This window comes from Gorilla gorilla, chromosome 22 (assembly GCF_029281585.2).
Source record: "Gorilla gorilla gorilla isolate KB3781 chromosome 22, NHGRI_mGorGor1-v2.1_pri, whole genome shotgun sequence".
Taxonomy (NCBI): domain Eukaryota; kingdom Metazoa; phylum Chordata; class Mammalia; order Primates; family Hominidae; genus Gorilla; species Gorilla gorilla.
Genome location: NC_073246.2, coordinates 30640951 through 30655018, shown reverse-complemented (window position 1 = coordinate 30655018; position 14068 = coordinate 30640951). Strand labels below are relative to the sequence as shown.

At 39.7% G+C, this 14068-nt stretch overlaps 1 protein-coding gene and 1 pseudogene across 3 annotated transcripts in view; one reads left to right on the top strand and one right to left on the bottom strand.

The window, feature by feature from the left end:
* Positions 1 to 14068, top strand: part of HEMK2 (HemK methyltransferase 2, ETF1 glutamine and histone H4 lysine) — a 307782-nt gene that overhangs the window by 138056 nt on the left and 155658 nt on the right. The window lies entirely within an intron of this gene.
* LOC115931884 (uncharacterized) lies at positions 5644 to 5743 on the bottom strand (annotated as a pseudogene).

Sequence of the window (14068 nt, the reverse complement as noted above, 5' to 3'; positions counted from 1 at the left end):
ATCAATTTGCTCAAATATGGGTCAGTTGGTGGGACACATATCCTCGTGAGTTTGGTAATATGAATAGTTCAGCTGACCTCCAAGTCTTTGGAGAAAGCAAACTAGAAAATGGAAATTCTCTAAAAGTTCTAAGGAACAGGGCAGGAATATTACCAATCTTTGTAATCTCTCTCTGACAATGGAGAGAGGAACCAATTTTTGAAATGAAGATTAGCTCCATATAATTGATAATGGTGCATGTTTTCCCAGAAGATGGAATATTTATTTCCATGTCTCTGTTTCCTGTTCATGTATGCTTTGTCCCAAATCCTTTTGGTTTCCTGGAATTTTCTTTAGAAAACCCAGATATCACAGCAATAATCCCCAAACCTCACAGACTCCTTCAAAAGTAACTTGAGGGAAAGAATCAAGCCCAAGTGGTTCAATACTTGATGGAAACTTGTGTGAAGAGCAATGTCACTGCCAAATGAAAAAGAACTTACTCCAATCTACCATGTTTATTTAAAAGCAGTATGATACTTTTGTTATCTAGGAGACTTTTTAAACTGAACTCATAATTATTTTTTACCAAGGTATAGTAAAAGGTGAATATCATTGTTAATTTATATTCTTATGCTTCTGTTTTAAAAATAATTTCAATGTTTATTTTACATTTTTCAGTGTTCATTTTAGATTCAGGTGGTACATGTGCAGGTTTGCTACATGACTGTATTGTGTGATGCTGAGACTTGGGGTTTGAATGATCCTGTCACCCAGGTAGTGAGCATGGTAGCCAATAGGTAGCTTTTCAGCCCTTGCTCCTGTCCCTCTCTCCTCACTCTAGTAGTCCTCAGCATCGTTTCCATCTTTATGTTCATGCATACACAATACTGAGCTCCCACTTAGAAGTGAGAATATGTGGTATTTGCTGTTCTGTTCCTGTGTTAATTCATTTAGGATAATGCCTCCAGCTGCATCCACGTTGAGAAGAGAAGGTCAACATTACACAGCCATAGACGCTCCTCTGATGTTCTCTTAAGAGATACCCTATCTCTCTCTGGTTATGCTCCTTTTAATTTCTTACAGACTGATCAGTTAAATTGGCCAAGAGCCATTTCCTCTTAGCCTTCAATTGCAGTGCTCATCCTGCTTCTGAAAGCACCTTGTTGCAAAGGATAGGATTTCCTATCCATGTTGGTGCAAAGGATAAGATTTCCTATCCACGTTGGTGCAAAGGATAAGATTTTGTTTTCTTTTTATGGCTGCATAGTATTCCATGGTATATGTGTACCTCATTTATCTAGAGGAATTTTGACTACCAACATTTTCAGGATTATGTAACATAAAAGTCCATTTTAAACAGGTAGTGGGGTAGGAGTATTGTAACTCTGAAAGAGAACTTCGTCTTCACTTCTGGATATTTCCTTTGAGGGTTGAATAGAACTATTTTGTTTTCTTCTGCACAGGATCCCCCAAATTAATTTTCATATGTATTTTCATCATTAGCCATTGGCTTGGAAGGTTTTAAAGTCATTCTGTGTCAACTTCAATTAAATCCCACGAGACTCAGAGAAGCTGATCTGGCAGGAACCTGCTCCTGCATTTTTACAGATAAGTACATTAGGGCTCCATGAGGTCCAATATCTGGACTACGGTCAAACAGGAAGACAGATTGGGCTCCTCCATCTGGGCCTTGCAGGACAACTCTAGATTTGCTTCTCGCCACCCAGAAACTTTCTCCTCCCAGGTCATAGCAATTCCCATATCTAAGTATGACTTTCAGTTCATCTTTTCCCTTCTGTTCCACATTGAAAACATCAGGTACACCTGTAGACTCCGTGGCCACAACAAACCTGGATCTTCTAGATCTGTCCATTTCCATTGCTAGTCAAAGGTGGTGTCTCTTGAGCCTCTGTTGCACGTGATTTCTCACTGGGTATCTTGCTTCCACGTTCTCTGCTCCATAAATTCCTGTCTCCATGGAGCAGCCGGAGTGATCTTTTTGATAGGCTCAGAGCCTTTTAAGAACTTCTCTTCCCACCTGGTAAAAAACCTCATTGCACAGCCCTGGCTTGTCAAGCCCTCCATGCTGTGGCTGTGTTTGGCTCTCAGCCCTCCCTCTTCCACCCTCTCCCTTCCCTTCTCACCCCTGCCAGTGGCCTTATTTGTGTTCTTCAAGTATGTTGAAATGCTTCCCTTCTCAAAGTTTTTGCACTAGCTCTTCATATCTTTCTGGAATGTTCTCCATAGATCATCATATAGTTTTTTTTTTTTTTTAGATTGGCCCTACTTTAATATCAACTCTTCTTGGACCACTCAATGTATGATAGCCTCTCAGTCACTTTCTATCACGTCACCCTATTTTGATTTCCAGTATAGTTATACATTTTATAAGCTACATTTATCACTCATATATTCCCTTAAAAATATTTATTTTCTGTTGCTCATCTCCCTACCTGCACACATTGTCGTGAGCAAAGACCTTGCTTGTCCTACTGATCTCTGCCTTCTCAGTGCTCGGTGATATTTGTTGAATGAATGCAGGGCAATGCTATGTCTATGCTTTGTCATTATCTTCTGACTCACTGCAAAGACAGGAGTCCCCCACGGGCAAGGAACATACTAAGAGTAGTATGTACCTCATGTTGTTATTGAGACATTTCAAAACATGTAAACATATTTACAGTGATGAAGTATACAGAATACTGCCTGCCACAGAAAAAGCTCCAAATAAATATCAGCTGTTGTTACTGTAGGATGTATACATATTTTTATTTATATTCATATAGTTTTGTTATACATATAAAACAAAACGTTTTATCAGTTTTTATTACTTACACATGTCTACATTATATATGGTGTTAGCTATTGTTATTCTGTTATTTGATAGAGTATCCAATAAAATATGTTACAAGATTTTGCTAAATACCATAAACTAAATGCCAACCACTTCTTTCTCACCTGGCTCTATTTCAAGATTCAGCCAGGTTTCTCTTTCTGGGAGTGTTAATGTTTCTTAGCTAAGCAGCTGCAGTATCTGCGGTTACTGAAATCGTCCTGAAGGTGGCAGCGGAGAGCTAAGGTTTGGAAAGTGCTCACATGTTCTTGTATACATGCTGGGATAGGATTTGAAGGGGGTGAGAAAAGTTATTCCATGGGGCTGTTTTTGCATCTTCAAAATTCCTTTCATCATTATTATTGTTGGGAAGGGGTGTGTCATATGTCGGGAAGCTGCTCAGATGCAAATGATATCTGGGAAGTGGCAGCCCGCTATTATTCATGAAACCTCAGGCAACGTGAGAGCATTAGAGCATTCATCCAGATGCAGGGAAGTGGAACTGCTGGTGAGGTGAGATAGAGGGCAGGTAAAGGGAAGAAAAGGGCTTGGTTTTGGATGGGCATTTTCTTGGTTCCGAGGACTTCTTGATCTGTGGAGAGGGGTACAGGCAGGAGAGGTCAAAGCTGAGCCCTCTAACTGACGGGGCCAGGGCAGGGCCCCTCTCGTCCGGGTCTAAGGCAGTAAACTCCTGGAACAACCTCATACAACATCCATCTGCTTGTTTAAATAACAAGCCGATTCTGTCATGTCTATGTGTACAAATCAGACTCTCTGGGGAGTAAGTATGTGAAAGGAGACTAGAAACATCGTTAACGATTTTCAGACATTTTCTCCAACTAAATCTGAAATACTGCATACTGACCACGAGATGACAGTATTGCACCACTAAATGCTTACACCACAAGCTTCCATCTTGTAAGCTCTTAGAAATCTAACACAAAATCACTGTGCTTCCCACTCGCAGCAGTCATTGGAATTATGCTTATAAACAGCAATTTTTCTTTATTTGCACTTTTTCCATAAATGAGGAATACATTTTTTGCCAATAGTGGCTACTGTGTGTATACTTCGGTTATTGTCTTGGGAAAATGGGTGTTGAAAAAATTGAATTGTCTGTGACTCTACACATTTTATAATTCAAAATTTGTGAATAAAATTAATCAGCATGTGAGTTAAAGTGCAGTATTCCTTCAGCTAGAACTGCAAGACCAAAAAAACCCCATAAAAGTGTTTGGTTTATAATTTAGTGTTTTTAATTTATGATCTATAGTAAGATTTTCTAAAAGCATGAAACAGAATGGTTCTAAAATATGGTTTTATATAGTTTACATATTTGTAACCATGTTTATCTAAAATAGCTCTCTGTAATGCATTTATGTGGTTGAAGAGTTTGAAAAGGTGATTATCAAATGAAATAATGTATGTAAAATACCCAGCTCAAGCCTCACACATGGCAGGAATCATAATAAATAGAGGCTCTTGTTTCCTTTATTAAGAAGAAATCATAAATTAGTGGATAAGTGCAAAAATCCTTTGCTACTATGGAACAGGAGAGGCCAAACAGTGAGATATCATAGAGTGAGTTGCCTCTTATGCCATTCTAGTTGAGTAGTCAGAGAATGAAAAACTACTTAAGGTTCTACCCTTCCACAGACACTGCAGATGAAAGTGTTCAGCAATTAACCATGAATGACTTTCAGGAACAGCAAATCCATGCCTTTCTATTTTACTCAACTTGGATTACATCTGTAGTGCAAATTTAAAAGAACACTTCTGGGGACAGTTTTTCCCAGGATCTATTTACTGTCTCATTTTTTTCTTTTTCTAATTGTTAATTTATTTTATTTTTGAAAAATATTTTAATGTTTATTTTAGGTTCAGGAGTACATGTGCAGGTTTGTTATATAGGTAAACTCATGACTCAGGGGTTTGGTGTACAGAGTATTTAATTACCCAGGTACTAAGCATAGTATCAGATAGTTTTTTCTCTTCTGAACCTCTCCCTCTTCCCAGCCCCCACCCTCAAGTAGGCCTCAGTATCTGCTATTTCCCTCTTTCTGTCCATGAGTTCTCATTATTTAGCTCCCACTTATTAGTGAGAACATGTGGTATTTGGTTTTCTGTTCCTGTGTTAGTTTGCTGAGGATAACAGCCTCCAGTTCCATCCATGTTTCTGTAAAGGATGCAATCTTGTTCTTTTTCATGGCTGTATAGTATTCCATGGTCTATATGTCCCATGGCTATTTTTTTTGATAGTCTCAGAACAATAAAACATTCAGTACCCACAGCAACCCTTGTAGCTACCAGACCCATTTGCATGATCCAAGCATAACAGTTAAAGATGAATGGCTTTAATGCCTGGGGTCATCCAACTTTCACCATCTTCTATTTTAGACTTTTTCCTCCTCCTAATAGGCATAGATGGGATGAATTCCTTAATTAAACAAGATCTCTTGTTTGAACCAGTTTAGACTGCAATCATTCATCAAACTTTTCTTTCCTCCCTCCCTTCCTCTCTTCCATTCTCCCTTCACCTTCTCTCCTTCCTTCACTCTCTTTTTTCTTTCCTGCATCCCAATGACTTGTTACTTACTGTATTCTGTTAAGTTTAGGTACAAACAATAGAAGCAAGTGCTTTATTTAACTCCTTATTTCCTGTTATGGGCTGAATTCAACCCAGTCAACACCTTAATCTTGGACATCCAGCCTCCAGAACTGTGAGAAATAAATTTCTGTTGTTGAAGTGACCCTGCCTCTGGTACTTTGTTATAGTAGCTCTAGCAAACATACACATCCCCTTAGATTCTCTCTCTCTCTCTTTTTTTTAAAACACGGAACACTTTTAGGAATGTGCATGTCATCCTGGCGCAGAGGCCATGCTAATCTACTCTAAATTGCTGCTGAAGCAAGCACTCCTGTTAGATTTTTCAACCCCCACATTTTCCAAGACTTCTTAAAATACTGGCTTTTCAGACCTTTGGGTCTCATCCCTGCTGTTGCTACACTCCACCACTGCAGTGCGTTTGACAATAGTGACTGTGTTTGTGTGAACGTGAGCAGATACTAAATCCCAACATTTTTGAACAGTTTCATTGCACTCCTACCAGGTACAGCACATTCATTAATTTTAATATTTACTATCACAATGGGAACTAAGAAGTTGTCAGGAAACGGAATAAACTTAAAAATGGTGCATAGGAGAAGAAGACAGAAGACCGTGACCACAGAGAAAATTTTAGCCTAAAGCCTTGTTATACTGTTGTGCTAGCAAAACGTTTCTCCCTCAATAAATAGATATGTGTCTATAGGGCTTCTTCAAATTCTGGTGTTTGGGTGAAAATATTGAAATACTGTAGATGGCACCATGACATTGCTCATGACTGTTTTAGAACAAAACCACTGTGTCGTTATCTCCCTCCCCCATTTTTTTTCCTTTTTTTTTTTCTTAGTGGGTGAGTTATTGGAATCTTTTAAAAAATGATCATTTATGATTAAAACTTGGAAAAGGAATTATGCCCATTTTTTTCATTTTTACTCTCATGGCCTGTACGACAAAGCACTAGTCAGTAACCTCCCCTTGAAAAGTCTTTGGATAAGTACATCATTATTCTAGCTACCAGCACTTGGTAAATCCCCATGTTAAACTCAGCGTGTTTTGAAATTAAACCTCAGAGATGTTCCCGACCTTCTTTTATGTCCCTAGAGATAAGTTTACCAAATGTTAACAAAGAAATAATTGTTCTTAGAACTTATGGCAGCAAAGTGATGAGATGTAGAGTTGCTTTAAGACCGAGGCACAAATGGTGCTCTGTGGCAAACATAAAGAAACTGTTCAATAATTACTGTTTTCAGCAAATGTAAAACTCTAAACCAGGGGCCAGCAAACTTTTTCTTTACAGATCCATCCAGATAGTAAATATTGTCAGCTTTATGGGCTACACGGTCTCTGTCCAAGCTACTCAAAGCTGCCATTTTACCCTGGAAGCAGCCATAGACAATACATATACAAACAGGCATGGCTGTGTTCCAACAATACTTTATTTACAAAAACAGGTGGCAGATTTGGTCCTGAGCGATAGTTTGCCGTCACCTCCTCAAACCCAGGCTTGCTTTCCCTCTAAAGAAGGCTCTCTCTTGTGGTGATTCCTCAAAGACCTAAAGACAGAAATACCATTTGACCCAGCAATCCCATTACTAGGTATATACCCAAAGGAAGAAATATATATCATTCTATTATACAGACACAGGCACACGTGTGTTCATTGCAGCACTATTTGCAATAGCAAAGACATGGAGTCAACCTAAATGCCCATCAATGATAGACTGGATATAGAAAATGTGGTACATATACACCATGGAATACTATGCTGCCATAAAAAGGAATGAGATCATGTCCTTTGCAGCGCCGTGGATGAAGCTAGAGGCCTTAGTATCCTTAGCAAACTAACACAGGAACAGAAAACCAAATACCACATGTTCTCACTTATAAGTGGGAGCTAAATGATGAGAATACAGAGAACCATAGAGGGGAACAACACACGCTGGGGCCTAGTGGAGGGTTGTGGGTGGCAGGAGGGAGAGGATCAGGAAAAATAACCAATGGGTACTAGGCTTAATAACCTGGGTGATGAAATAATCTGTACAACAAACCCCCATGACACAAGTTTACCTATGTAACAAACCTGCACATATATCCCTGAACTTAAAATCTTAAAATAAAAGTTAAAAAAGGAAACCTCTTTCTGTATTAGGTTTGAATGCCTAATACACACATTTTCCCTCCCCTGCCTTTTAAAACTTCATGCTTATGCTTTCCCCATATGTTTCAAGCATGATCTCGTGTCATCTTTTTTGGAGGTAAAATGTTGGGTTGAGTGGGTTAGGAAACTGACTTGTGAGTGTGACATTGGAGATGGGTCTAATCATGATGTCGGCCTGGACATGTCTTGTTTCTTCCCATGGGACCCATCTGATTTGATTCAACTTTAGAAATAAGAGTTCAGATTTGGGATTGTTCTTGGTTTGGAGCTGGCTCAGTGAGCATGAAAATGCTCTTCAGTTATCTTGGAGCTAACACATGTGTATATTAACCAAACAGAAACCAACTTAGGAAGTAAATTATAGTAGTAATTGTATTAGAGGTAAAGCATATATACAGTTATGAACAGTGCCCTGTGTCCAAAAAAATGCATTACATAATTTTCAAAAATGTAATGTATTTATTACATTGTCAGGTTCCACAGGAGCTAATTCTGAATATGTTTCACTCAAGGCCACTCTGCCCAGGAAGTTGGGCAGAAGGGATCAATTCCCTTAAGAGGCGTTGATCTGTTAGGTTCTTTCTTGCCTATCTAGACTTGAGCAGACTCCAGAAGAATAAAGCCAATAATTTCTAGGAATTCAATCTTGTAAACTTCTGGGTCAGGTAAAGATAGCAGGTTGCTTTTGATAGTTTTTGGCCTCATTTGAATTCTAAGCTTATGAGAACACTGTAGTTGTGAAATACTTTAGCATGAAGCCGAGGCTGGTGAAGGAAGGGTACCTTTTCTCTCCCACAAAAATCCTCTCCAACTAGATTTGATATATTTTGCATGGATTAATTCATAAACAATCACTATTGCCCATATGGAAACTATGATAGCCAACGGACTGTAAAGTAGGCTGAAATCTGCAGTTGGCCCTCAGGTTTTGACCCACTGTCATTTGAATTCCTGCTTTATGTCAGCTCTCATAGGGAATAAGACATTCCAAAGGGTTACCCACACAATAAAGGACTTTGTCTATGTTCATGTGTTTTGGCCAGTTTGAAAATCTTATTACGTGGTCTGGGCTACACAAATAGACAAAAGTAAATAGAGAAACCTGCTTCATGGAATAGCTTTGGAAACTGTGGTTGCTAAGATATAGATAGGCTTTAAGTAGAGAGAATTTCCATTATAAATATACTAAAAGGATCAGAAAAGTGAATTTACATGAAAAACATACACTGGGTGTTTGGAAAGTGCTTTTTCTATAGACGGTGTGTAAAACGCATATCAAGGGAACTCTTTGGGGGAAGACAAGAATTTACACAAGGTGTTGGGATGAAAAATATTGCTAACTTGTTTTAATTATTGGCTGAAACTTGATGGAAAGAGGAAAAAATCCTCCAGATGATACAAAGTAGACCTTTCTTCTCATGCTCCATAGAGGTCTTTCGGGAAAAATTTCCCATTTCTACTCATGTTTGGAAAACCTTGGGTGTGTATTTTCACTGTGTATTTAACCTTCTTTCCTGGCTTCTAGAACTATGCTGTCCAATATGGTAGACACTGGCCATGTGTTGCTTTTGAGCACTTAAAATGTGGCTACTGTCGCTGAAAAACAGAATTGTTAATTTTATTGAATTTTAGTTAATTTAAATTTGAATAGGCACCTAGGGCTAATGGCTATAGGCACAGTACAGATAGAGAACATTTCCATCATCACAGAAAGTTCTGTTTAGACAGCACCCTGCTCTGGAGGGTGACCGGACAGTAATTTTTGCTCATAAGACTTGTTTTTAATATTGAAGATTTAGTTTTCTCCCAACTGATGAAGTTTAGGGAAAAATGCCACGAAGATGGCATTCAGATCTTATTAACATTTTCTCACTACTTATTTTTTCCCTCAGTTCTGAGTAATTCTATTTTTATCTATACCATATTATATTTAGTTCCTTCTAATGTAATTAAACAAAAATATCTTAATTTCAGAAAACACTTCTTTAATTAGTTGTGCTTGAAATGTCCTTACTAATCCTTACTGTAATAACTGAATGGCCAATTTCATAGCCTCAGTGGGAAAAACAAAAAAAGAGAAAGACCTGTGTTCTTGATCTGTGCCAAACAGGAAAATACTGTGGTTCAGCAATAGAAAATGAAGAGGGAGGAAATGTTTCAGGTCATCAAATGGGGTCAGAAATACACATGTCAATGTACTTTTGCTGCTCTCGCGAATTTCTCAAAAGGGTATCTGTGAATACCTAATTTAGGTTTTTTTGGTTTCACTTTAAGTACACATGAGCTTCTGGAAAGGGCGACATTTATATATTTTTTTCACTGTGGTTTACAATCCAGTGTAGGTATATTTCAGGATGTCACTCACGATTTCAATATGGTCATAGAATTATTCAGAAAAAGCTAATTGAAAGCAAAATGCATTAAAATGACTAGGATTAAGCTTCCCATGGACACCAACTGTCTTGTTTTGTCCCCATTGTAAACACAAGTGCCCCAGAAGTGCATGTGCTGAAGTTGGCCTCTGTTGAATGAATGCATTTAAATGTGAAAGTTTTTGTATTATTATAGGATAAGAAATGTTGCAATTGCAAAAATGTTGGGGACTAGAGCCATCTCTGGGAGGTTTTCCTAGGACGTAAGCTCTGTTGTTTCGGAGTTCAGGGAGTGGGGCAGTGACCTGCATAAAGAGCCCCCAGGGTAAAGGCCCAGGGTCCTGGCTTCTCCTTGGGACTGTTTCCCGGGTCACAGAAAGGCTTCTGAAAGGGAGACCCAAGTGTCAGAGATGGGCAGATTGAACTGTCCCTGCTGGTGTTTACAAGAGACACTTGACCTTGATGGAAAGCAGAGGGAGGACAGCAAGAGGGAGCCGTTCTCTGTGTCCACATCAGCACCCTTTCCCCCTTCCTTGCCCTTTATCTTGTCTCATCCTTACCTTGTTGGAAAAACACATTGGCAACATCACAGCCCACTCAAAAGGTTGCCAACACCTTCTCCCAATAATAGCGATCAACATATGTAATAGACTTCAGCTGTCTTTTTGGGAGATCTGGCAACAAACTTAACTGAAAAAAGTCAGATTTTTACAAAGAAACACTGCTTTATTGCTTAAATGTGGAAATAATACAGAACACCAGCTAAGCTAATAGCTTTCTGAGAAAGAAAGTTCAAAGTGTCCATTGCTACTTCAATAACACATACCTAAGTGGAAGGTGACCAAAAAGATGAACACGTGAAGAGGGGCCCTCATGTGTCGGCAAATTGTTGCTATTCTGAGCTCTCCACTTGCAGCAATTATCTGACTGTCGTTGGAAGAAGCTAAGAAACAATCCTCCAGCCCTCCCATAATGCCCTCTCCAAACAAATGAAAACACAGTGCAATTGGCTTTTCAGTGTTTGCTCCCAACCTGCCCCTTCCTGTGTTTCTCCCTGAACATGATTCTTTACTTCGTAGGTCATCCTCTCATCCTTGCATTCTTTGTGTATATTACTGGCTAGCTGCCAATCAGCAATGGACACCTCCCAGAGTTCTGGCAGACCTGGCTTATGAAGTTAAGCAGGGCTTGGTGAATTTAGCTCATTTAACTGAGATATGAGAGCAGTGAAGTGATGTATGTAGAGAAAGGCACAGTTCTCCAGAGCTCTTGAGAATCCTTAAAATAAATATATGTTCCTTACAAGTTTTCATCGTAAGCTTGGTGCACATTTCTAAGGCAGCTGGGGAATCATAGAGCAGCTCATCTTTTCTTCTTCTTTTTTTTTTTTAAACAGTCTATGGACTAATTAAGCTCTGAAAACCCATTAAAACACAAGTAGGCCATGATTTCAACACTTCTAAAGAAAAAAAGAGAGGCAGATTTTTGAAGTCTTGTTTTCTCTGGCTCTGCCTCTAAAGCCTCAAAAACATTTTATAATAAGTGGATAAAACTCCACTGAGGGATTGGGCGTGGTGGCTCATGACTGTAATCCCAGAACTTTGGGAGGCTGAGGTGGGCAGATCACTTGAGGCCAGGAGTTCAAGACCACTCTGGCCAATATGGTGAAACCCCATCTCTACTAAAAATACAAAACTTACGTGGGTGGGGTGGTTCGCACCTGTAGTCCCAGCTACTTGGGAGGCCGAGGCCCAAGAATCACTTAAACTCTGGAAGCAGAGGCTTCAGTGAGCTGAGATTGTACCACTGCACTCCAGCCTGGGTGACAAAGTGAGACCCTGACTCAAAAACCAACCAACCAACCAACCAACCAACCAACCAACAAAACTTCACTGAGGACAGAAAATCCGCCTCCCCAACCCCAATCATTTTGTATTTACTGGGACCCTTGTCTCTTTTTACTTCTGAGTTTATGGGGAGCCTCTTAAATCTCCCCAGCTGTTCAAATTTTATATATGGAAGGGAAGAACTTGACATACCCTGACTGTCTTGGAGATGGAGGGAGCTTTGTGATAAGGAATGTGGGTCATCTTTAGTGGCTGAAAATGGCCTCTCACTGACAGCCTGCAAGGAATCAGGGACCTCAGTCCTACAACCACAAGTAACTGAATTCTGCTAACACCAAGAATGGGATTGGAAGCAGATTTTCACCCCCAGAGCCTCCAGCTAAAAACTTAGCCCAGGTGACACCACAATTTCAGCCTCATGATACCCAGGGTAGAGAACCCAGTCCTATTGCACTAGACTTCTGAGTTACAGAACTATGAGCTAGTAAATGAGTGTTGTGTTAAGGTGCTAAGTTTGTAGAAATTGTTATGCAGCAACAGAAAACCAACATAGCCCCAAAAGACCTCATACACTTCTATTCTCTCTCTTGGAACCTTGGCAAGATCAAGAAGCCATGCCCAGACTAGCCTTCTGGGGAGTGAGAGATCAATGAAGCAGTGCCGAGGAGCCCCCACTGAAGCTGGCCAACTTCCAGAAGCAGGACCACCTGACCAACCCGCAGTTGATCACAGATGCCTGAGGGAGTTCAGCCGAGTATAGGACCACACAGTTTATCCTACTCTGACTTGCTGACCTCCAGAACCATGAGTTATGCAAGTGATTGTTGTTTGGGCCATTATGCTTTGGGTTGGTTTGTTACAGAGCAGTATCTAATTGATATAAAGTCTGTCTTTATAAGCAGACACCAAACGTGTCTTAATGCTGAGCGTGCACACTGCCACATTTAGAAAGGTTGGAACTGATGATTCTTCAGATAGAAAGCTTTTGTTGACTCATGATGAGACCCACCCATTTCAATGAGGTACTTAGGCAGCACACCGCCACAGAGCTGATCAAAGCTGTGGCATGGGTTCAATCAGGATTATTCCATGGGTCATATCAAAGTTCCTCACTGCCCCTTCATTTCATGTAAAAACAATTCATTTGTAAACTTCTTTTTATGATCAGGAGCTCAGGGTAAATTATTTTACCAACTCACCTTTTCACCATTATAAATATGATTGCAAATTATAAATAAAATATTAAAAAAAGTTGTCTTGCCAAATTTCTGATTATAGTTGAAAGCAGACATGCCATGGCAGACAACAGATATAAAAAACAAAGATGAAAACATTTCAGTGGTGTACTCATGCTGTCAGAGTTTAAAACTTATATTTATAAATATATGCAGTGTGTCTCTGTGTGGAGTCTAAACTGTTTTCAATGAACTCAGCCTGTTTGCAAACTTGGATTTCTTCTTCGGGGGGGCTACTGTCTACTTTATATTCCTAAGATAATCAGGCAGGTGTGTGAAGCAAATGTGAGTGGCTCAGTTTCATTTTGAACTCCTGATATGGATATTAGGGATCTTGGACTTAGAAGGTTTGATTGCTATAGTATTTCAGTAATAGGAGGTCTGCAATGGCATCCAATGTTAATACCCTCTCCCAGGAAAGATGATAATGGCTTTTCTCCATCCCTAAATGAACCAAAAAATGATAGAACAGACATCTGTGGATGGAGGTTGCTGCAACATTAGTGTGAAGGAGAAAAAGAATCAGCAATAGGGCTGCTGTTGCTGGGAAGGGGGTAAATGAACCATTCCTAAATGAACCAAGAAATGTTAGAACAGACTTCTGTGGATGGAGATTGCTGGAAGATTAGTGTGAAGGGGAAAAAGGATCAGCAATAGTGCTGCCATTGCTGGGAAGGGGGTGGGGAGAGGCTGTCGCAGAGGAAGACTAAACAGTGATGAGTTTATGGGTACATCACACCAACATGGCACATGTATACATATGTAACAAACCTTCACATTGTGCACATGTACCCTAGAACTTAAACTATTATTAAAAAAAAAAAACCAGTGGCTTGCAAAGGGTGGCAATCAGGCTACCAAAAGGTTACACGGGGCAAAACTCCTGTGTGTGAGAAAAATGGGGTTGGGGGGAGTGGGTAGGCAACTTAAGTCAAAACGTTAGTGACCCACAGAGAAAAGGAAGAGCAAAATGTAATGTGTGGGTGGAGGAAATACATGTTCAGGTTCAACGTAGAGAGGTCCACAAGTGCATCAC